The sequence below is a fragment of the Bos indicus genome, chromosome 24 (assembly GCF_029378745.1).
Source record: "Bos indicus isolate NIAB-ARS_2022 breed Sahiwal x Tharparkar chromosome 24, NIAB-ARS_B.indTharparkar_mat_pri_1.0, whole genome shotgun sequence".
Taxonomy (NCBI): domain Eukaryota; kingdom Metazoa; phylum Chordata; class Mammalia; order Artiodactyla; family Bovidae; genus Bos; species Bos indicus.
Genome location: NC_091783.1, coordinates 14,750,431 through 14,774,328, shown reverse-complemented (window position 1 = coordinate 14,774,328; position 23,898 = coordinate 14,750,431). Strand labels below are relative to the sequence as shown.

Sequence of the window (23,898 nt, the reverse complement as noted above, 5' to 3'; positions counted from 1 at the left end):
GACAGAGTAGATGGTCATCTGCTTGCAGGATCCAAGGCACTTAGAACAGAGGACACAGCAGAGAACCAGAGAACCTCAAGAACAATAAAAAATTCATTCTAATGCAAAACACTTGAAGACCATGTCATGGAGGAGCCAAACCTCCTTTAGCCTTCCTTTGCCTGTAGGCAACTTTGAGAATGTTTTCATGTGCTGCCATTGATATTGTCTGCCTATGGGACAGGGCCCCAGTGTTAAGAAATGACACACAGTGTAAATTGTGATGGGACAAAGACGCAGAAAAGGGTGAGCAGAATTTGAATATTAAAATATTATGACTATATTTAAACAGAAAAATTACCCTAATTATAATAGACAAAAGTTTCTCCTAGAGAACTTCTTGCTGGAGAGGTAACTAGAAGTGAGTATCAGACCAGGTTATAGTCCATGTACACATTATGATATCTTCTCTGCTTAACTGAAATGAGTAGTATATTCAGAAAGTTCACATATCATGGTGTATGTTTTGTTAGCCTCAGCCTAACTTACATGTTTTTAGGAAGTTCCAAGTTAAAGAACCTTCCAAGAGATGTTAAAGGAGTTATCTGAAACAGTGATCCTTCCTCAGAACTAGAGCCAGGATCTTGGTGCATAAAACTGGATGAGGAACATTTATTACAAAAGGTTTCCTTAATAGTTTGAGAGGACTGATGGTGGACTCCCACTTGAAAGTGAAAGTCACTCAGTCATGCTCTTTGCAACACTGTATAGTCCATGGAATTCTCCAGGGAAGCTTTTCCCTTCTCCAGGGGATCTTCCCAAGCCAGGGACAGAACCCAGGTCTCCCCTATTGCAGGAAATTCCTTTTTTTTTTTTCATTGAAACATTCTTCTTTATTTATTTTTTTGCTTATATATATATATACATATTTTTTTAATTTGAGGCTAATTACCTTACAATATTGTGGTGGTTTTTGCCATACATTCACATGAATTAGCCATGGGTGTACACGTGTTCCCCATCCTGACCCTCCCTGCAGAAAATTCTTTACCAGCTGAGCCACGCAGGAAGCCCAAGAATACTGGAGTGGTAGCCTATCCCTTCTCCAGTGGATCTTCCCAACCCAGGAATCAAACCAGGGTCTCCTGCATTGCAGGTGGATTCTTTACCAGCCAAGCTATGAGAGAAGCCCACTTAAGCCTCTAGTTTTCCACTGCAGTATTATCTGCCTTTTACTTTCTGTATCATTCCTATAAAAATAAGGTTTCAAGATCTTCTGGAAAAGGAAATGGCAATCCACTCCAGCACTCTTGCCTGGACGGAGGAGCCTGATAGGCTACAGTCCGTGGGGTCACAAAGAGTCAGACACGACTGAGCGACTTCATGCAAGATCTTCATCACTTACCGAAACTGTATCTCTCCATTAAAACTCAATTCCTACCTTTGCATAGCACTTTGCATAGCACTATCACTTTGCATAGCACATATCACTGGATCAGCCAGTGTAGTGGGCACTTCCTCCCCATTTTACAACTGTGAGCCAGTAAAGAGTAGTCACCCTGGTGGTTTATCTTTCCTCTTTCCCCACTGAACCGTCCATATATGTGGCTGTGAGTTGTATGTGTCTTAGTCTCTCAGTTGTGTCTGACTCTTTACAACCCCATGAACTATAGCCGGCTAGGCTTCTCTGTCCATGGGATTCTCCAGGCAAGAATATTGGAGTGGGTAGCCATTTCCTTCTCCAGGGGATCTTCCTGACCCAGGGAACACACCCTGGTCCTCCTGCATTGCAGGCAGACTCTTTAACACCCGAGCTACCAGGAAAGCTCCAACTTTCCATATAGTGTAGTAGTAGTAGTGAAGTCGTTCAGTCATGTCCGACTCTTTGCAACCCCATGGACTGTAGCCTACCAGGCTCCTCCGTCCATGGGATTTTCCAGGCAAGAGTACCGGAGGGGGCTGCCATTTCCTTCTCCAGGGGATCTTCCTGACCCAAGGATTGAACCCAGGTCTCCTGCATTGTAGGCAGACGCTTTTAGCATCTGAGCCACCAGGGAAGTCACTAACCTTTCATATGGTATTTGTTAAACGAATTTTAACATATATTAATGCTACTATGCTATGATTGCTTTATCCCATTTATGTTGCCTCTAGATATATGTATAAAAGACTGACCATGTTACAGCTCAGCTGAGTTGGCCAGAAGGTAGAGAAAATGGAAAAAGCTTCAGGACCTTTGTGGAACATAAAGGAGCTCTCACTCCCTAGCAGTCTTGGCTTTGACTCCATGAACTTTAGCAACAACACGTGCTTTTTTCCTTTTTCTAATTTTTTCTTTAAATGATGTTATTTTTAATTAAATAAATGAGTTACAAAGTAGATCTTTCATGAATGGAATAAAAAAAATAACTACTTCATTTTGGGAATGATTTTGTTTCATTTCTTCTTTGATGTCTATATTAAGGTGAGTAAATTTTACCACCATGCAGTAGAGGTTATGAGACAGGAGGGCTGGCCTTCTCCAAGCTGCATTCATTCACCCCACAGAACTTATCTCGTGGTTCCAAGGAACAAATGGCTTTTGCTGGGCTCTTCAATAATATGATTTGCATGCTTGAAATGAGATCGCCAAAGTAATTGTAGAATATTGCTTGCCATTACCGTCATTAAAAACAGGCAGATGTAGGAGCACTCCCAGGGAAAATCTTCCTGCTGGGTTTTCATGGAGATAAGTGCACAAAATCCACTTTTGAAAAGATGTTGAATGGAATGAATTCGCCATTCACTGGCTGTCTGATGATGATTTGCTTGTTAATTGGAAGTTTAGGCTTTAGAGAAGCCTTAACAAATTTGATTGCTAAATTCAGGAGGTTTACTCTCTCCTCACAAGCCATATTCAGAGGCATAAATCCTACTTTTTGCATATGTGTCTATGTGCTCATTTAGAATCTCTGTGCAAAGAAACCAATCCCTAACCCTCTTGTCAGTGGCACTTTCTGGAACGACTTTACTAACAAACAAAGACGAAGCATTCTGTCCCTTCATTTCTCTAGGGCCCCAAAATTTGCTAGGATGTGAGAGGACAATGCTATGAGATAAGCTGAGATAAGGAGCAGAAATTTTATCACGTGATCTCGGTGCATATGTCTGTCAATTGTCTCCCACTGTGTAGCTAATAACTGGGAGGCTGGATCCCACTTGGGGCCACCATTTCATTTCATTCCAGATCAGCTCCACTGCTGATAAACTCAAGTAAAACTTAGGGAGAGAGAGCAAGCATTTGTTTGGAAATCCTGCTGTTTTTCTTCTCTCTTCACACACAGGCTGAGTGTCCTCTGATCTAAACAATGTCAACTACCTGGCAAGGTTAGCAGCCCCCTGAGAAGGGTCTGCTTTATTTTTAATGACCACAGTTGCACATCTACAAAATGACTTTATTCATTCCTGTCATTACCTACCCAGATTAGTTTCCTCTAAGTGATGATAGGTTTATTGCCAGCCCAGGAGAATGACAAATGCCATGCAGAGCTTACATGAGTGTCATGTAAACAATGTAGACAAGAGCTCCTACGCAGTGTCAGGGAGAGTTGCCCAGATCTAACAGTTGAAGCAAAGAGTGGTCAGATAGCCTTTTCTTCCTCATCATTCCCAGTGGTTTAATAGTATGGATCACTTAATAAACCTGTGCTGAACATTATTTACATAGCAAAATGATATTGGCATCTAATTACAATATAGCATTAATATACATATAACTGCAGCTTAAATAAATATTTTATAAATTAAAATCTTCCCCATGATCCTTAGTTCTCTGAGTCTGTCAACTACACATCTAGGCACTCCTAAGTTACAAAAGCCAGGAGGAGGTAAACTTGACCCTCCAGGAGGTCAAAATGCCAGCTTCACACCCTTCTGCAGCTTATGAGACAAAGACCATTGTGGTTGCATTTATTCATTAGATGTCGTCTGTGTGCCATGTTCTATGTAGACTCTGGGGATATAATAGAAAGGATGGTCTCTGCTTTAAAGGATCATACTGTGCAGTGGGGATGAAATGCAACTGAACAGTTGTATCATGAAGCTTATCAAGAATTAATTATAATGGAGGAGCATTCAGTCTGGTCTGAGTTCTAGGAAAGCCCTCCTGGTGAAAGTATTCATTAATAAGGCACCTAAAGAATGATTAGTTCAGCTTCCCTGGTGGCTCAGACAGTAAGTGTCTGCCTGCAATGCGGGAGACCCGGGTTCAACTCCTGGGTAGGGAAGATCCCCTGGAGGAGGAAATGGCTATCCACTCCAGCACTCTTGCCTGGAAAATCCCATGGACGGAGGAGCCTGATAGGCTACAGTCCATGGGGTCGCAAAGAGTCGGACACGACTGAGTGACTTCACTTCACTTCGCTTCAAAGAATGAGTAGAGTAAGTTGGGAAGAAATGGGGGTGAGGACAGTTTGGGCCAAGACAAACTTCATGTAGGGAGACTCCGATGAAAGAAGGTATGCAACACATGCAAAGGTAGGTGACATGTCATTTAGTAGAGGATCCTTGGAAGGAAGGATGACAGTGTAAGTGTCAGTTGCTCAGTTATATCTGACTCTGCAACCCCATGGACTGTAGCCTACTAGACTCCTCTGTCCATGGTATTTTCCAGGCAAGAATACTGGAGTGAGTAGCCATCCCCTTCTCCAGGGATCTTGCTGACCCAGGGATAAAACCCAGGTCTCCTTCATTGCAAGTGGATTCATTACTCTCTGAGCCACCAGGGAAGCGTGGGGAAATAGTGGTGCTGATAAAGAGGTTGAAATCGGGCTTGAGGAGGAGACGGGCAGGTTCATTTAGGGTTTTGTGTCACTGGGTCTCAGGACAGTGACTGTGCAATGACTATGTACAGTACACATGCATGCAAGGATGAATGAAATACCAGGGACATATGTGAAATCCCAAGAACTGTTTACTTTGCTCAAAGTTTGGAGAGAGAATAAGAGTTCCTACGTGTCAGTCCCATAACTCTAAAAAGGGGCCAAACAACAACAGCAACAGTAACAACAACTGTGAGGAAATACATATATTTACACTGGAGCATTGTTGAGACCATAGAGACACCACCTTAGCAGAAGGGGACCCAGAGGCTTTGCCTCTGGCTTGCCCTTAGCCCCTCTCAGAGCACAGCTACTCCCCATGAGGAATAGCCTACTTCCTCAATATGGTCCAAACACATCATTTCTGGCTACCAGGTGGGAAACAAAAACAATGCTGTTCCTAATTAATTGCAGGAATCAAGTGAGTTTTCCAAAATAGTTGTAAAAGATAAGACCATTCTTCCAGGAGACTGGAGGGGAAAGAGTTTGGTGAAGCAAGTGAAGCAAGAGTCGACAAAGACAGGAGAAAAAAAGGAAAAGACTTGCTCATCTTCAAACTACCCCTCTTTATAACTTCAGTTGACCTTTTCTCACTCCAGCTTTCTGAATAATGCTCATCCTAAAACAAGGAATTCAGTTGCCTATGAAATCCCAGGCACATCCCAGAGGCACAGGAATGCATCCTATCACAGGTACACGGTGTCATTTGCCTGCTATGAAACAACAGATCACGATGAGCTTGATATGAAAATAAGGCTAAGGAGACCCTTGGCTGACAAAGCAGTGATTTGAGGAGAGCAGAGTTTGGGAGAGGACTGAGTCTCATGCTACTTGAAAGCAAAGCAGGCCTCTGACCCTAACAGATTGATTTCAGTCTAATATTGAATTTATTTTGAATTTCAAATTGTATGAAGGGAACACATGAGCTTTTATGCTTTAAAAAGACTGAGAAACCACACACAAACCCTGAGAGAGAGCTTGGTATCTTTCTGGACTTTTTTTATCTATTCAAGATTTTTAAATAGACATCAATGGCTTCCCTCCCCAAAACCCTGACACACACATATTGCACAACAATACTATTTATTTAGGCAGTGTTTTACTATATAACTCTAGGACGAATTAGTCCAGCTTTCTTTAATTTTAAAATGGGTAACTGCACTCCTGTATCTTATGAACATAGAATAAAACAGAGTCTTTATTCACAAGTATTGGAGGGGGTGGAATTGAGCAAGGCAGGCAGAACTACTAAAGAGTTACAAAGTTTATCCAAGGTCAGCTTTGTCTATTAGTACTAGAGCTGGAAATAAAAGTCAGAACTCACCCTTCTTTTTCTTGTCCTGTGCCCATTGGACCAAACTGCTCTCAGTCAATAGGCAGCCTGTTATGACGGATTCACATTCTACCTAGTATCAATAAAAACAAAAATCAAGTTTTAATCAAAACACATAACCAAGATCTACATTTCTCTTGGCCACAATAAATCTTCCCCAAAGGAAGCGGGCTAAAATTCTTTACATTTAAAAAATGAGCTCCGCTGGGACTCCAAATTCCAGTTCGATTTTTGAGCCAAGGCATTTTTTTTCTTTATCATGCACTTGGTGCTGTAGTGTGATAAGGGCCCCATGCAGACCATAAAACTAATTTATCATCTGTAAGGTGTACAAAGAAAATGGTAGCTGCCTACTTGTCTGCTTGACATATGAGGTCATTTTTGCCGCTAGCTTTCTAATACTGAGCAATTTTATCAGCTATTTATATACATTAATTGTGGGTACCCATATGCTCAATGTTGTATTTAATAATGCATTGCATTGAATATGCATTCCTTAAGTTTTAGCATGCAGCAAGCATCTTGCATTTAACTATTTGGTTTGCCTATTAAAGCCCATTATTCAGCTATGCCATGTTACCTTCTATTTCAACTGAATTTATGTTTCTTCAAATCTGGCTTACCCTGCTGAAACCCACTGAACTGGACAAGGCCACCTCACATGTCCCAAGGGCTCCAAGCAAAAACAAGCAGAGGAAGTTCCATGGTCCACTTCATAATACCCAAGCAAAAGGATTATTTGATGAATCCCTTTCCCCAAAGAACAGCAGCATATTCACGCTTCACAGTGTAAATACAAATACAGTTCTCAGGCAACAGAGACATGGGATGGTAGATAAAGTGTGAAAAATACCACAGCAAACAGCTATGCCAGAGTGATTTCTTAACTAGCAAGAGGGAATCAGTTCAATATCCAGAGCAATCCCAACCCCTTATTTTCCAAGCCCTCCCCAATTTTGTCCCCCAGAAAAGAAAACAAAGTCAGATTAGTTGGATCCTTGAGCAATTAATTGCTTTAGTCTGCTAAAAAAACTTCTTTCTTAGAAAGGAAAAAAGAAGCCCAGAATATCACCCACCCTCAGAGATATCTTCCCACAAGCTCACATGTCATAAGTGTTAACACTTGCATCATAAAATTAACTACTGTCGGACAAGAACTTAAATGACCCTGATCAAAGACAAACAATTTCTATGGGTATAATAATCTATAAAGTATTATCCCTTGAATGCTTTGGTTCAGAATAAATTTTCAGAGGAGCTTTTGTTACTCAGAAGAACAAAAGAAAGGTATAGTTTTGATCCCAGCAAAAAAAAATCAAGGAAGCCAAACCCAAGTAAAATGCAGCAGATGAAGGACCAGTCTAGGCAAAGTCAGCCTACATGCCCAGGAGCTGAGGTGGACAGGTGACCAAAGAGAAGGGAAGGTGCTGACCTGGCAGTCTGGATGGCGGACAGTCACATTATTTTTCTTGCCCAAGTCTGTGATCTGCATCTATTTCAGTCAGATATTTGGCATTTAAGTGTGTTCAGAATTCTTGACACATCTGGATAACTTGAAACAACACAGCAAGGAGATCAGAAGTCATTCCTACAGGAAATCAACCCTGAATATTCATTGGAAGGACTGATGCTGAAGCTGAAGCTCCAATACTTCAGTCACCTGATGTGAAGAGTCAATTCATTGGAAAAGATCCTGATGCTGGGAAAGATTGAGGGCAGGAGGAGAAGCGGGTGACAGAGAATGAGATAGTTGGATGGCATTAAAGATTCAATGGACATGAGTTTGAGCAAACTCTGGGAGATGGTGAAGGACAGGAAATCCTGGAGTGTTGCAGTCCATGGAGTTGCAAAGAGTCAGACATGACTGAGCAACTGAACAACAAAAGCCCAGAATACATAAAGACCTTCTACAATTTAACAACAACAAAAAGAAATAACTCAGTTTGAAGATGGGTAAAGGATTTAAAGAGACATTTTCTCAAAAATATACAACAACCAACAAGTACATGATAAAACGCTCAATATAATGAATTATTAGAGAAGCGCAAATCAAAATCACAATGAAATACCACTTCACACCCATTAGGATCTCTTTTATTATAAAACAAGCAAAAGTAGAAAATAATATGTGGTTGAGGACATACAGGAATTGGAACTCTCGGCACTGCTGGTGAAAAGGTAAGCAACAGCCTCTGTGGAAAGAAAACAGCTTGGCAGCTCCTCACAAAAATTAAGCAAAAAATTATCAAATGATTCAGCAATTCCACTTCCAGGTATATATCCAAAAGAATCGAAATCAGAGACATTTGTACACTCAAGTTCATTACAGTGCTATTCACAATGGCCAAAAAGTGGAAGCAACCTTAGCATCCATCAGTAGATGAATAAACAAATTGTTATGTATCTATACCATGGAATGTTATTCAATCTTAAAAAGGAAGGAAAACTGGCAATTGCTATAACATAAATGAATCTGAAGAAATTGTGTTCGGTGAAAGAAGCCAGACACAAAAGAACAAATGCTACATGATTCCACTTGTTTGAGGTACCTAGACTAATCAAGTTCATAGAAATAGAAAGTAGAATGGTGGTTGCCAGAAGTTAGAGAGAGGGGAAGTGGGGAATTTGTGTTTAACACATACAGAATTTCCACTGGGAAAGATGAAAAATTTCTGGGAATGTATGGTGGTGACTGGGCTTCCCTGGTGGTGCTAGTGGTAAAGAACCTGCTTACAAATGCAGGAGATATAAGAGACATGGGTTCGATCCCTGGGTTAGAAAGATCCCCAGAGAACGGCATGGAAACCCACTACAGTATTCTTGCCTGGAGAAACCATGGACAGAGGAGCCTGGTGGGCTACAGTCCATGGAGTTGAAAGAGTCTGACACAATTGAAGTAACTTAGCATGCACATTACTGTTGCACAGCATTGTGAATATATTTAATGCCACAGGACTGTATATTTTAAAATGGTTAAAATAGTAAAGTTCTACCTTTCACCACACACACACACAAAATGACAATATCAGGGAGATCATCTAGGAATGAGACTCACAGACCTTAGCTGTGAATCACTTCCAGTGTCTCCGTAGAAAGTGTGAAGTCAAAAACAATAACCATTTAACACATGAATCACTTTAGCAGACACTATGAATTCCATGTTTCAGATAAAAATGCTGCTGCTGCTGCTGCTAAGTCACTTCAGTCGTGTCCAACTTTGTGTGACCCCATAGACGGCCTCCCACCAGGCTCCCCCATCCCTGGGATTCTCCAGGCAAGAACAAAAATACAGAATCACAAAAAGGCTAAGTAATCTGTCCAAGGTCTTCTGCAATTTCCAATTCCTATGCCAGCAACCTCTCCAGGAAATCTATAGAAACATTGCCAAGAATACTGTGCACACACTCCGGTTCCCTTGTGTGCCTGACCATGAAACCTCCCACAATAGCCTAATGCCTTCCCTACTCCAACTCCCTGTCCCTCCCTTCTTTTCCCACTTTCTACTGAGCAGACCTACTCAGATGTATGATCCTCATCTAATTGTTTTGCCTTTGCCCCATCTTTCTGTTTAGACTTATTTTGAGCACTGTGCCTTCAGGTCTGTTTTATGTAATTATGATAGCTACAGGCTGAGGAAAATTCTTGCTCAATGAATTCATGATTCCATTGATCCTGAACCCTGATGCCCGTCCAACATGTTCCTAGAAGAGATGGAGAAATAGATGTCCATTTGCTTCAGAAATACACTTCATTCTCCAGCTTATTGTCATTACATTCCACTCAATGCTGTACAGAACCATAGTGGAGCCTGAGGTAAAAGAAAATATCTGTAATACTGTTCCTGCCTTATATTAGAATGTTGGTATTTTGTTCATCATGAATTTTTGCATTGATTTTGATTTTTCAAAATATTGCACAAAAGTATGACTATCTTGATTCTTGGGATTTTTTGTGTGCTAAGGTGCTTCAGTTGTGGCCGACTCTTTGTGACCCTATGGACTATAACCTACCAGGCTCCTCTATCCGTGGGATTCTTCAGACAAGAATACTGAGTTGCCATATTCTCCTGCAGGGTTTCTTCCCAACTCAGGGATCAAATCCAAGTCTCCTGCAGCTCCTGCATTGCAGGTGGATTCTTTACTGCTGAGCTACCGGGAAAGCCACCTCACCCTAAAGTGAAAAATGAAAGTGAAAGTCGCTCAGTGGTGCCTGACTCTTTGTGACCCCTTGGACTGTCCAGGGGATCTTCCCAACCCAAGGATCGAGCTCAAGCCTCCCGCATTGCAGGCAGATTCTTTACCAAATGAGCCACAAGGGAAGCCCAGGAATAGTGGAGTGGGTAGCCTATCCCTTATCCCGGGGATCTTCCCTTCCCAGGAATCGAACCAGAGTCTCCCGCACTGGAGGCGGATTCTTTACCAACAGAGCCACCAGGGAAGCCCACCTCTCCCTAAACCTGACCCCAAATCTCTTCGTGACCAAAAAAAAAAAAGGAAAGAAAAAAAAGATAAAGGAAAAACAGAAAATCAGAAGCTGGCTTCTCTGAATCAGCTACTAAAGTAAAGTAGGGAAGTCAGGTGCCAGTCAAGTGTTCTGGGGATAAAAAGACGTGAGAAGGATCAGCTATAACCCTAAGTATTAATAGAAAAGAGCCCAGAGTAAATGTCTTTCATGTACCTTTTTGACAAGATCGTTTCAACCTAAAATCAAAAGCTTATATTTAAACACCATAAATTGCATATCTATGAAAAATGAAGTCCCTACAGGCTAACTTTCTGCATTTTTGTTCTCTTTAAAGAAAGTATTAGAGCAATTTGGACTGTCTTCTTAAAAGATTTTTATTGTTTGTGATAGGTAGCAGGAAGCTATCAACTGAATATGTAGCCAACAGGTCAGAAAGAAGCAATGCTGCTTGACTGCTAAATATGTCAGTTCTGTCTTCAGCTGACCAGAGGCCCGTGTGTGGGTCTTTATCTTTATGTCTATGTGTGTATGTGTGTGTGTTTTGCATTTCTTACCCCAGGCTTTGTTTATCAGCTCGCAGCCAAACAACCTGAAATAGCTTTGTTTTCTAAGCACTATAGAGCTTTTCTCTTTGACTATGATATCTGTCCGGAGACCTGGCAGAACATCCTCCCACTTGATGACAGTGGGATAAGCAAGTCTGCTCTCCCCTTTCCAAGGGATGCATTTGGAATCAGCTTGAGGATGCTCTGGTCAGATCTCAATGTGCAGGGCTGTTGGGAGAGGAAAACTCTCTCTTCCTTCCTCAGGCAAGGCAAATGCCATCACATTGCAGGCTCAGTGGGAGAGTGGAGATAATGAGGTGTTTTGAAACAGCAGACATCATCAGAAAGACAGAAACTGGGAAAAGGAGGAATGGAACAGAAAATGGGTCTCGGTTTGGGTTAAGCAAGGGAGATGAGACAAAGAATTGCGTTATGAATTATTTACCACTGGATATAGTTTAGTTTTGATCCGAGTCCTAATTGTGAGTTGTCTTGGTGTGCACGAGCTGAAATAAAAAAGAGTTGCCAGCTCTTCTGACTGTGTATTCCCCTGGACACACATATACACTGATGTTCTTTAAAGGTTATACAAAGGCCAAGCTTAAATTCACTTATGAAGTGTATAATTCAACAGGTACTGGGATATGACCCACCAATAAATATCTTTCTCATCATGGGATAAAGAGAGTAAAGCAAAGAGAATTCTATCATTGGAGATGAATTAACTTGGGTTAATTATTGTCTTCTCACTTGGTCATTTTAATTTAAAAGAAAAAGTATTCAAAGCAAAAGGTAGCATTTATTAGGTGCACACTGAAGTATCTCCAAAAGGCTATTATATTAAGTCTTTAATATTTAAGAAGTCCATACATCCTCATTTACCCAAGACAGTCTTGGATTATGCCTATTGTCCTGAAATAATTAATAGTAACCTCTTTCATGCTTAAAATTTATATAAAATAATAAATTATATTCACTCTATAAAAATCATACTTTCATCCATTAGTTTGCTACTCTCAGTAACAGAAGAGACCCTGGAGAAACATGACGACAGTGGGCCTTTGGTTACATAGATGTGCTGGTAAGAGAAAATTAATAAGTGAGAACTAAAGGTAAATGTCACCTATTTTATAATTTTGCTTCAGTCTTGGTCTGATCTGGGAAGTTTATTCTACCCCTACCTGGCTTCCAGCCCTTCCCTCATCACACATAGAATGTAATGTAGTACCTCCCCCATCTTGTTATAACCACTCTATTAATTAAAATCAACCAAGAAAAAGCACACAGGAGCTATGCAATACACATGTGCAGAAGACTGTGCATATAATCTGCTAAGCAGAAACCTCTGAAGGGTACAAAAGGCCAAAATGGGCACCACTGCGGCTAGCAGAAGAGAAGTTAGAGAGAAAATGGAAAAAAAAAAAAAGCTGAAAAACTCAGAGACTCAGTAATAGTCCCACAAGGAATGAAAAGTTGCTGTTGGCATTCGTTCAGCCAGTGTTAATAAAGCAGCTCTCAGAGCAAACTTAACTTCCCCTAGACACGTCCCTTGCCCTTTAGACTAGGTCAGGTATTTCTGCAAGTTTTTCCATAATACTTCAGAATTTCATTCTCATAACCCTTGCCACGCTTTCATGGTGTTATGCTGTTATTTTTAAATTACCCATCCTTCAGCTGAAATATAAAGCCCAAGATCATTAAAAACATTTCACATGACAGACAGTGGTCAAAGTGCACGTGTGCATGCTCAGTCGCTTCAGCTGCATCCAACTCTTTGCAGCCCTATGAACTGTAGCCCGCCAGATTCCTCTGTCCATGGAATTCTCCAGGCATGAATACTGGAGTGGATTGCCATGCCCTCCTCCAGGGGATCTTCCTGATTCAGGGATGGAACCTGTGTCTCCATCTCTTATGTCTCCTGTATTGGCAGGTGGGTTCTCTACCCCTAGTGACACCTGGGAAGCCCAGTGATCAAAGTATTTTGTAGTAATTCAATGAATCCTCCAGGTCTTCCAACCAATGATTTCTTTCTTCTGATTAAACAAACAAAAACAGACTCAAGTAGATTTCTCCAGGTCATACTTTTCTAAGAAGTAGAATTACTTTAGGTATTTGAATTCAGATCATGTTTGAATCACTATGCTACTATATCACCTGCTTTAGAGAACAGAAATCAAGTTTTCCTATTTTTGGCCACTGTTTTTTCAAAAACTAGAAAAAATGCTCTCACCATAGTTAAGACTCAATAATATTTCTAAAATGTATGAATTAATGATTACGTTTTATATGCCAAACACTATGGAAGATGCCATTCCAAAAGAGCCAAATAAGTCTCCTTGGGCACATCTCCTGCCTTGAGAAACTCAAGCCCCAGTGAAATAGGCAACACCTAGTCAGTACAGTCGGAGAAGGCAATGGCACCCCACTCCAGTACTCCTGCCTGGAAAATCCCATGGACGGAGGAGCCTGGTAGGCTGCAGTCCATGGGGCTGCTAAGAGTCGGACACGACTGAGCGACTTCACTTTCACTTTTCACTTTCATGCATTGAAGAAGGAAATGGCAACCCACTCCAGTGTTCTTGCCTGGAGAATCCCAGGGACAGGGGAGCCTGTTGGGCTGCCGTCTATGGGGTCACACAGAGTTAGACACGACTGCAGTGACTTAGCAGCAGCAGTCAGTACAGTGAAGACTCAGGGTGGATGTTTTCCATCTTTCCTTTGTTTCACATATTTTAAGTTCAATAATCTTGTTGTTAACCATAAAATAGGTTATTCTGATTGAGCTCAAATTTAATGTGGTGTTTTAATGAAAGTATTATGATAGAAAAAATTTAGGAGAATCACAAGAAATGTGCTAGACTCAGAAGTCATGAATTGTTTTCATTGATGTCACAGTATAAATGCTGAATAAAAATTGTTATGCTGCTTTTCATTCCTCTTAAAGATGATGCATTTTCCTTCAATAGCAGGCCAGTGAGCAGACAGAGCTGTGGACAAGAATAATTGGGAACAGCTCTGGGGAGAATATGGAACAAGGCTAGATAGGTCAGAATGAATGATATACTGTGACACTCATTTTATGCTGTGACTTTAAAATTACATGTTACATTTTAAGGTTTTTTTTAAACTCTAACTTCTAATGAATAACTGCTAAGTCACTTCAGTCGTGTCTGACTCTGTGCGACCCCAGAGATGGCAGCCCACGAGGCCCCCCAACCCTGTCCCTGGGATTCTCCAGGCAAGAACACTGGAGTGGGTTGCCATTTCCTTCTCCAATGCATGAAAGTAAAAAGTGAAAGTGAAGTCACTCAGTCGTGTCCGACTCTTCGAGACCCCATGGACTGCAGCCCACCAGGCTCCTCCGTCCATGGGATTTTCAGGCAAGAGTACTGGAGTCAGGTGCCATCACCTTCTCCAAATGAATAACTAGAAAAGAGTTATAAGAACACATGAGAATGAAAGAAATCACATATAAGAACATGAGAACCATCAGTTTGGGGAACTTGGAGGAGAAAAGGCTGACTGCAGTCAATAGTAAGAATTGTGGGTGAGAAAATAAAAGGATAGGATAATGCTGGGGTTAAATGAATTAGAAATGAGAAATCACCCTTAGAGTTTGTCTGTGGGAAAGTGTTTTATATTATGACAAATACTATTCTTTCCATTAATACAGAAACTTTTCTAGTTATAAACATGTTTAAAATTATGTACTATGCCTTAAATCTTCTGTTGCTTGCCAATACTCTAAGATGAATTCTCAACAGTTAAAAAAATCTTTCAGTTTCCCCAAATCTCTAGCTTCATGCCAATTCTATCTCCACCACACTGACACCATGATGACTGACATTGGTTTTGATTTGACATTTCAACTGTTGAAATACACAGGCACACTCACACACTCACACACACAGAACCTTCAACTTGAGATTTGATTGGCATCAGTCATTTTATAACTTGTCTCTTGGGGATTGGACCAGTGGACCTTTTTAAAGCTTGCCTTATTGAACTGACCCTTCTGATCTAGACGCATAATTCATACTTGTTAATCTTCTTGGGATCCTTCCTTACTCTTAACAAGCCTGTCAGTTTTTCCGCCACTGAAATATTTTCCTCTAGGTAACAGATGATTTAAAATGTTATTTTTAATGTCTTTTCTTGATTTTTGTGAAAAAAAAATCATATAAATGCATCAAAGAAGTAATTATTCCAACCTGATTAGTTAATTTCCCCCAAAGGAATACAGACATCACTATGCTTGTGAATTGCATTTTAAAGGTACATAAGGCTTCAATAAAACTCAGTAAGCAACCTCATAAAATGTTAGATTTGAAAAGTTCCTTAAAGTTTAACACAACCTTCTGTCTAGTAAAAGTATCTCCATGTTGTCTCTCAAACAATTAGTCTTTGTTTGAACATTCTCTGTTAATAAAAGTTATTTTGAAAGCCAATCCCATTTGAAGTAACTCCATCTCTTGAAAGTTCTTCCTTATTTAATATTGAATCAACCTCCCCCTACTCACTAGTTTTGTCATCTGGAGCCACATAAAGTTAAGTCCTATCTTACTTCCACAAGATAGCTCATTGCTGAACTAAGCTGGACATCTACAATTCCAAATATGCATATCTTCCTCATCCTGAACCTCAGGACAATCTCACCCACTGCTATTCTTTACTACCTCTCACATTTCCCACAGTCACCCCACAATGTCCACTGTGGAAGGTTCTGTGATCATGCTTGTAAGTTCTTTCAGAATAAGAACTTTTGCTATCTTCTTGTCTAATTTCCTCTTTTTTTTTTTTGCAATATTATCTTCTCTTTTTTTTCAGTTTGAAAATTATTTTCTAAATGAAAACAAAGCATTCCCTGAACAGAAAATAGAACAGCCATTTATTGAAATCCTGATATGTATCAGGCACTGTACAAAAGGTAAGGATAGGAAAGACATAAGACGGTAGAAAAACAATACCCTCAAGAAATTGCAGTCTACTAGGGGAAAGAGACAGTTTATACATACATACATACATATATATATATATATACACATAATTCAAAATGATATATGCTATTCTTACAAATGAGTCAAGCAATTTATAAACATACAGAACTACATGATTTCTGTCCAGTGAAGGAGATATTCTCTGTCAGGTGAAGGCATAAAGGTAACATATAAAAAGTCATAATACTAGAAACTATAAATCACATTTTGTATAATAGTTAAACTGTATGTACATATTTAATGTACAATAATAATGACCTCTTCATATATGGTTCCAAATTTCTACCCATCTCAGGATATAATATATCCCATAAGCTTCTGACAGGATGTTTCCTGTACACAGTTCTCCCAAACCAAAACCCATCAATGTATCCTCATTATTTATGAGGTAAAATACAATAATATGAATCCCCCAACTATCTTTATCCTTAATTGATACTACTCCTCTACTTATGTCCTTCACTCCAGTACATTTAAGAAGATTACAGTTTCAAAGGGTTCCAATTCTGACTTTAATCCTTTTAATCCTGGCATGTTAAAATTGCCATGTTACTGCTTCTCTTACCACACCCACTTCTTAGAGAACTAACCTTACCCTCAGAGCTTGGAAAGTGCAGCTTGTGGCTCTAGCCCCAGGTTGAATATCCATCCCCTGGCTGGCAATGAGACTAGATCTTATCAGAATTTACACAGTTGTCAGCTGGAAGACGTTCTTAAACTGGGAGGTCATGTTGTCAGTTAGACTAGCCAGCAAGACAAACGGAAGACAAGTACAGAGAAAAGTTAAAGGGAACAGGCAAGCCATGAGCAGCAGAACCCAGCTGAGTGAAGGAAGAGAAAGGCTCACACACGCATGAGTGGAAGCCAGAGGCTACATACCTCCACAAGTGATTGAGAGAGGAGCCTCTGTTCATATCTTGGCTATTCCAGTCCTTTTGTGGTTGTCTGAGCAAGACCTAGTTTTGTGAACTCTCTCAGCTGCAATAGCGCCTGCTATGTCCTTTCAATAAAATTACTTTATACCTGAGCCAGTTAGTGGGCTTCAGTTCCTTGCAGTAAAGTAATCCTTGACTAAAACACACTTACAGGCTCTACTTACATTTCTCTTGGAGTCCAGCTTGCCCTTGATCATTTGACACCAGCACAGCTTCCAAAATTTTGTGCAGGAGAAAAGCATGTTGGACTGGAAGAAGCACAAGCTGAATCAAGATTGCCGGGAGAAATCAATCACCTCAGATATGCAGATGACACCACCCTTACGGCAGAAAGTGAAGAGGAACTAAAAAGCCTCTTGATGAAGGTGAAAGTGGAGAGTGAAAAAGTTGGCTTAAAGCTCAACATTCAGAAAACTAAGATCATGGCATCCGGTCCCATCACTTCATGGGAAATAGATGGGGAAACAGTGGAAACAGTGTCAGACTTTATTTTTCTGGGCTCCAAAATCACTGCAGATGGTGACTGCAGCCATGAAATTAAAAGACGCTTACTCCTTGGAAGGAAAGTTATGACCAACCTAGATAGCACGTTGAAAAGCAGAGACATTACTTTGCCAACAAAGGTTCGTCTAGCCAAGGCTATGGTTTTTCCTGTAGTCATGTATGGATGTGAGAGTTGGACTGTGAAGAAGGCTAGGCGCCGAAGAATTGATGCTTTTGAACTGTGGTGTTGGAGAAGACTCTTGAGAGTCCATTGGACTGCAAGGAGATCCAACCAGTCCATTCTGAAGGAGATCAGCCCTGGGATTTCTTTGGAAGGAATGATGCTAAAGCTGAAACTCCAGTACTTTGGCCACTTCATGCGAAGAGTTGACTCATTGGAAAAGACTCTGATGCTGGGAGGGATTGGGGGCAAGAGGAGAAAGGGACGACAGAGAATGAGATGGCCAGATGGCATCACTGACTCGATGGACATGAGTCTGAGTGAACTCCGGGAGTTGGTGATGGACAGGGAGGCCTGGCGTGCTGCGATTCATGGGGTCGCAAAGAGTCGGACACGACTGAGTGACTGATCTGATCTGATCTGATCTGATGATTAAACAAATGGTAATGTGTCGATTTTTAAAAATTTTAGTCAGTACTTAAAGTTAAACAAATAAAGAGAGCTGTATGTTAGTTTCTTTGCATAATAAGGATGTGGAAGCATTTATAACTAGAGCTTGATAAAAGGGGAGAAAATGAAGTAAAGGGATTTGTGTACTTTATCCTTGAAAAAAATTAAAAAGAATCTCCTGGGAAGGTTTAATGACAGTGGTGTGGGTAAATGTTTAACAAATGGTTCTTTAGGAAGGGGGATTTCTGTTTTGTGCATTTGCCTATTTCCATGGTATAAATATGCTCACCATAGTAGATTTTGAGATCCCAATGTCAAGTCACTGAATGAGATTGGGAAGAAGAGCATTATCTAACTCAGAGTGAGCCGGCCCCACCGCATTCTGAAAGAGAACTAACTACTGCATTTTGTGTCCATCTATGGTACAGATCATGACGGGTTCCTTATGCCTGTCTCTCTCCACTCAATGGATTGTGAAGTCACTAAAGAGACAATTTCTTGTTCATTTTTATTTCTGCAGTGCTTCACACAGTGTTGGACACACAGAACTACTTATCAAAAAAAGCCTTTGGAGGAAATTACACCAATGTTAGAGAATATGTGAGAAAGAATCTATGGATGAAGAATGTACTTTATATTTAAAATCTATTTGCATAGGATATTTTAGATATAACTGCATAAGAATCAGCTTTGTTTAAAAAATTGCAGTAGGTTTCAACCTCCATTTGATGAGTTAAAACCAATGTGTTGTTATATGGGAGAATTTGTCTCAGAAACAGAAACAAAACAGGATAAATATAAAAACATAGTATTGATAAAAGAGAAATATTTCTATAGCTAAGGCTAAATGCCTAGGGAAAAAAAGCAATTCAGTTTCCCAATATTAATTATTGGGTCATCTCCTGCTATTGGTCTGTGCATGTAAAAATCAATGCAAAGATAAGAACCTTTATAATTGACAGGAATAATTTTGAAGTATACTCATTGACATTCAAAGAGGCAGGACACAATGAAAAGGTTATGGAAGAGCAAACTTTGGATTCATCTGAAGTTTTAATTACTACTTTTCAAACTTCTAAAGGAAATAGGGGAAGCATATTATTTTATTCCTTATTCCTTCCAGTTTGCAAAATAAGAGAAACTTGCAACTAACACTTAATAGTATATTACATGCATAGAGCCTTTTTAAAGGCAATTTTAAAAAAATGCAAAATTCTCCCATATTCACATTTTATTCTTATTTCAACTTGTGGGTAGAGGCCATGTAGGTGCTTTTGTCTAACAGATGGGAATGAGACTCTGACTCTTACTGCTATATTCTTTTTATTAAAATATGTTTTCTCCCTGATAAGTGTGTGTATATGGATTTTTGCTTGGAAAGGCAAAAGTGTTAAACAAAATAATCAGAGGACCTTATAAGAGTGATTTTTTTTTTTGGTAAAAAAGTTTTATTTCTTTTCCTTACTTGTTCCACTGTGTCCTCTCTTCTAGGTCACGATGGTGCTCAACTTGGCAATCTAATGGGAACTTTGTAGTAAAACAGTACAGTCAACAAGAAAAGTATCCACTAGTTTAGGACTCTTGTTATCCATGTGGATCAATTATTTCTTCAGTTACGTGTGGTGTACTCTGAAACTTCTTTCTGTAGCTCAAGATTTTATGCTACCACATATCATAACACTCAGACAGAGGAGCCTGATGGACTACAGTCCATGGGGTCTCAAAGAGTAAGACACGACTGAAGTGATTTAGCACACCTCACACACGACCACAACACAACTGAGGAAAGGCTTTTATAAACTGTATTTGTTTTTATGCATAATTGTTTAAAAATTGCAATACAAGGTCAGTTGTTTGGAAGAATGGAACTTTGCTAATTTTAATTATTTGGACAGTGATCAAACTGGCCAAGAAGCAGTAATAGCTGGACATTTAAATGAACAAATCAAGACAATAACTACATACCAACTAGAAAATTTTTGTCATTAATTTCTATTACAGTAGTTTCAAAGGATAAGAAAAATATCCCCTAGTGCTTTGGGGTTTCATGCTATCATAGAAGTTTGAAATGTGTAGGGAATTATCACAAAATAATCCTCAGGGATAATACTTTTCTTTGAATAGCCATGGTGAGATAGTTTAAAAACTGACTGACGGTTCAAATACAGATGAACTCTTCATTAGGACAGAAAATAAAATACAGGCCAACAGATGACAAAACTGAGCTTAGCACGGGTCAAAAGTCACAGGAGTTTCACATACAACTTATCAGTGACCACTGTGAAGAAACTTCTCATGTTGATTTGGTTCTCCCTCCTTAGAGCTTCAGCCTGTGATCTTACCCAGGCCACGAAGTTTTTTATTACTTTTTTTATTGTTACAGAATACAGGGTCAGTAGAAGAAACCTCAAACAGATAAGGTAAAAGAAGTAAATAAATAGAAATATAAGCTTGTCATTTAAAATAATCCCTAATAATGTAATTTGTGTGTATATATATGTATGTATATGCCTATATATTTTTATATTTATATATATGTGTGTGTGTGTGTGTATATATATATATATAATATAAATATAACATGGAATACCTTGGTTTGATCCCTGGATTGTGAAGATCCCTTGGAGAAGGGAATGGCTACCCACTCCAATATTCTGGCCTGAAGAATTCCATGGACTGTATAATTCAAGAGGTCACAAAGAGTTGAACGCGACTGAGCAACTTTCACTTTTACTTTATATTTTATAGACAGAGATAATACAGTCAAATTTGAAACTTCTTTTGTAAATTGTATGCATATTTCCATGTTATTACACATTATTCCTTATATTAGAAATGTAAGTTGTTTCCAATTTTTTTCCTATAGTAATATAAAGATGACCATCCATAAAGTTAATCTTTACACATGCATATTGAGCATACAATTATTTCTTTAGGTCAAATTATTTAAAATAACAGATTAAGGTCAAAGGGTAAAAAAAAATCTAAATGTTGACAAATATTGGCAAATTTTTCTTCCATAGGAGTTGTATCAATTTTACCTACATCACAATGTATGAGTACCATTTTCCTATATCCTCACTAAAATTACAACTTATTTTTAATATTGTTTCTTGTAATGATTGAAAAATCTTACCTTTCTTTCATTTAAATTCCTTTTAAGCATAAATTCGTTTAAACAAGTTTTCATAAGTTCACCAGTCACTTTCACGTGTAAGTTCTTTGTGAATTTCCCATCCATATTTTTTGACCAAAATTTTTTGATGAAGGTAGTATCTTTCTATATAGCAAGTAAAAGAATTTTTCTAACTACATGTTAGAAATATTTTCTCAATGTGACATGAGAACAAATTTTAGGGTCCATATTATTTTGATGTTACTTTCCTTATGATATTTACCTTTTATAAAGAAAATTCATTTATTTTTTACTGCATACAGAATTAATTCATCCCCTCAATTTACAAATGTATAAAAAAATAATAATGATAATAGTGATTATGATTATTATAAATAATAAAGTACAAGCTGCAATCCAGATTGCCAGGAGAAATATCAATAACCTCAGATAGGCAGATAACACCACCCTTATGGCAGAAAGCGAAGAGGAACTAAAGAGCCTTTTGATGAAAGTGAAAGAGGAGAGCAAAAGAGTTGGCTTAAAACTCAACATTCAGAAAACTAAGCTCATGGCATCCAGTCCTGTCACTTCATGGCAAATAGATGGGGAAACAATGGAAACAGTAACAGACTTTATTTTCTCCAACTCCAAAATCACTCCAGATGGTGACTGCAGCCATGAAATTAAAAGATGCTTGCTCCTTGGAAGAAAAGCTATGCTAAACCTAGACGGCATATTAAAAAGCAGAGACATTACTTAGCTGACAAAGGTCCGTCTAGTCAAGGCTATGGTTTTTCCAGTAGTCATGTATGGATGTGAAATTTGGACCATAAAGAAAACTGTGTGCCGAAGAATTGATGCTTTTGAACTGTGGTGTTGGAGAAGACTCTTGAGAGTCCCTTGGACTGCAAAGAGATCAAACCAGTCAATCCTAAAGGAAATCAGTCCTGAATATTCATTGGAATTACTGATGCTGAAGCTGAAGCTCCAATACTTTGGCTTTCTGATGCAATGAACTGACTCATTTGGAAAAGACCCTGATGTTCGGAAAGATTGAAGGCGGGAGGAGGAGAGGATGACAGAGGATGAGATGGTTGGATGGCATCACCAACTTGATGGACATGAGCTTGAGCAAGCTCCGGGAATTGGTGATGGACAGGGAAGCCTAACATGCTGCAGTTGACGGGATCTCAAAGAGTCGGACATGACTGAGCAACTGAATTGAACTATTATAAAATTTTATACAACACATGGGGCTTATAGGACATTACAAAGTACAGGTATAAATCACTTAGCAGTGTTGTACTCCATATGTAAGTTGCTATATATTATAGGAGTCATTATAAACCAAATTTTAATATACTTAAAAGAAAAAATAAAATTATTTCACAATGCTAATATAATGTAACAATCAGTTAATGATTGTTAATGTGTCTTAGGTAATAAACAAAAGTTTAAGATCTCTAACTACTATTATCTTATTTCCGAAGATAAGACTTAATGACTTAACTATATTTAAGATTGTGAAAATTTAGTTATGGGACTAGTATAAATTTTGTCCACCCTTGTCTTTGCTGTAACTACCTTATGAAAATTGATTACTGCTAAGTCGCTTCAGTTGTGTCCGACTCTGTGTGACCTCAGAGACGGCAGCCCAACAGGCTCCCCCGTCCCTGGGATTCTCCAGGCAAGAACACTGCAGTGGGTTGCCATTTCCTTCTCCAATGCATGAAAGTGAAAAGTGAAAGGGAAGTCGCTCAGTCGTGTCCGACTCTTAGCGATCCCATGGACTGCAGCCCACCAGACTTCTCCATCCACAGGATTTTCCAGGCAAGAGTACTGGAGTGGGGTGCCATTGCCTTCTCCGAAAATTGATTACAATAAGGGATTATTTGCTCACATCTGTTTTTGTGACTCATGAGCAAGAGATTTCCCTTAGCTGATGATAACACATCATAACTGCTCCAGATACGTTGTTCAAAGGAAGTTATATCATTTTAAGTTTCCACAGAGGACAAGCTAATCATATAAATAAATTACACATGGGTACAAGAAATTGAATAAAACTGGACAAATTGAGTTTAAGAGAAGAAAACATAATTGTGTAGTTTTAGGAAGGAATAAATATTGACCAAAATGCACATTTTTACAAGCAATTGTATCTCTGATCAGCAACAAACATGTTTCTTGATCAATATTTGTAGTTTGATTCATTTCCTGCCATACAGAACTTGATAGGCTTGTCAATATACATGAAGGTTTAAAAAATGAAAGAAAGAAGATTGCTTCTAAAATAAGTTTTTTTTCTAAAAGTTTCTCCTTTTTTTCCCATATACTTCCTAAATGTGTGCAGGAGCAGTAGTACAAGGGAAGGTGGGGTCTGCTGAAAGAGAGGAATGTCTTCGAGACACAGTTGAGGAATAGAAAGGCTTCTAAGATCTTGAACTTTGGTGAAAGATTTTTTTGAACTAAGAATAACATGGACTGAAAAATACATGATCTTGTTATAAAATGGTAATGAGTCTGAGAAATTATTGAGCCAGAGGGTTTAAGG

The 23,898-nt window shown here is 39.1% G+C and overlaps 1 long non-coding RNA gene across 1 annotated transcript in view; it reads right to left on the bottom strand.

Annotated features, from left to right (window-relative positions):
• Positions 1 to 20,891, bottom strand: part of LOC139179342 (uncharacterized) — a 73,489-nt gene extending 52,598 nt beyond the window's left edge. The window contains exons 1-2 of the long non-coding RNA XR_011563717.1: positions 20,817 to 20,891; positions 6,163 to 6,244 (exon numbers count right to left, since the gene is read on the bottom strand). This is a non-coding gene — a long non-coding RNA (uncharacterized lncRNA). The remainder of the gene's footprint in view (positions 1 to 6,162; positions 6,245 to 20,816) is intronic.
• Positions 20,892 to 23,898: the final 3,007 nt, after the last annotated feature.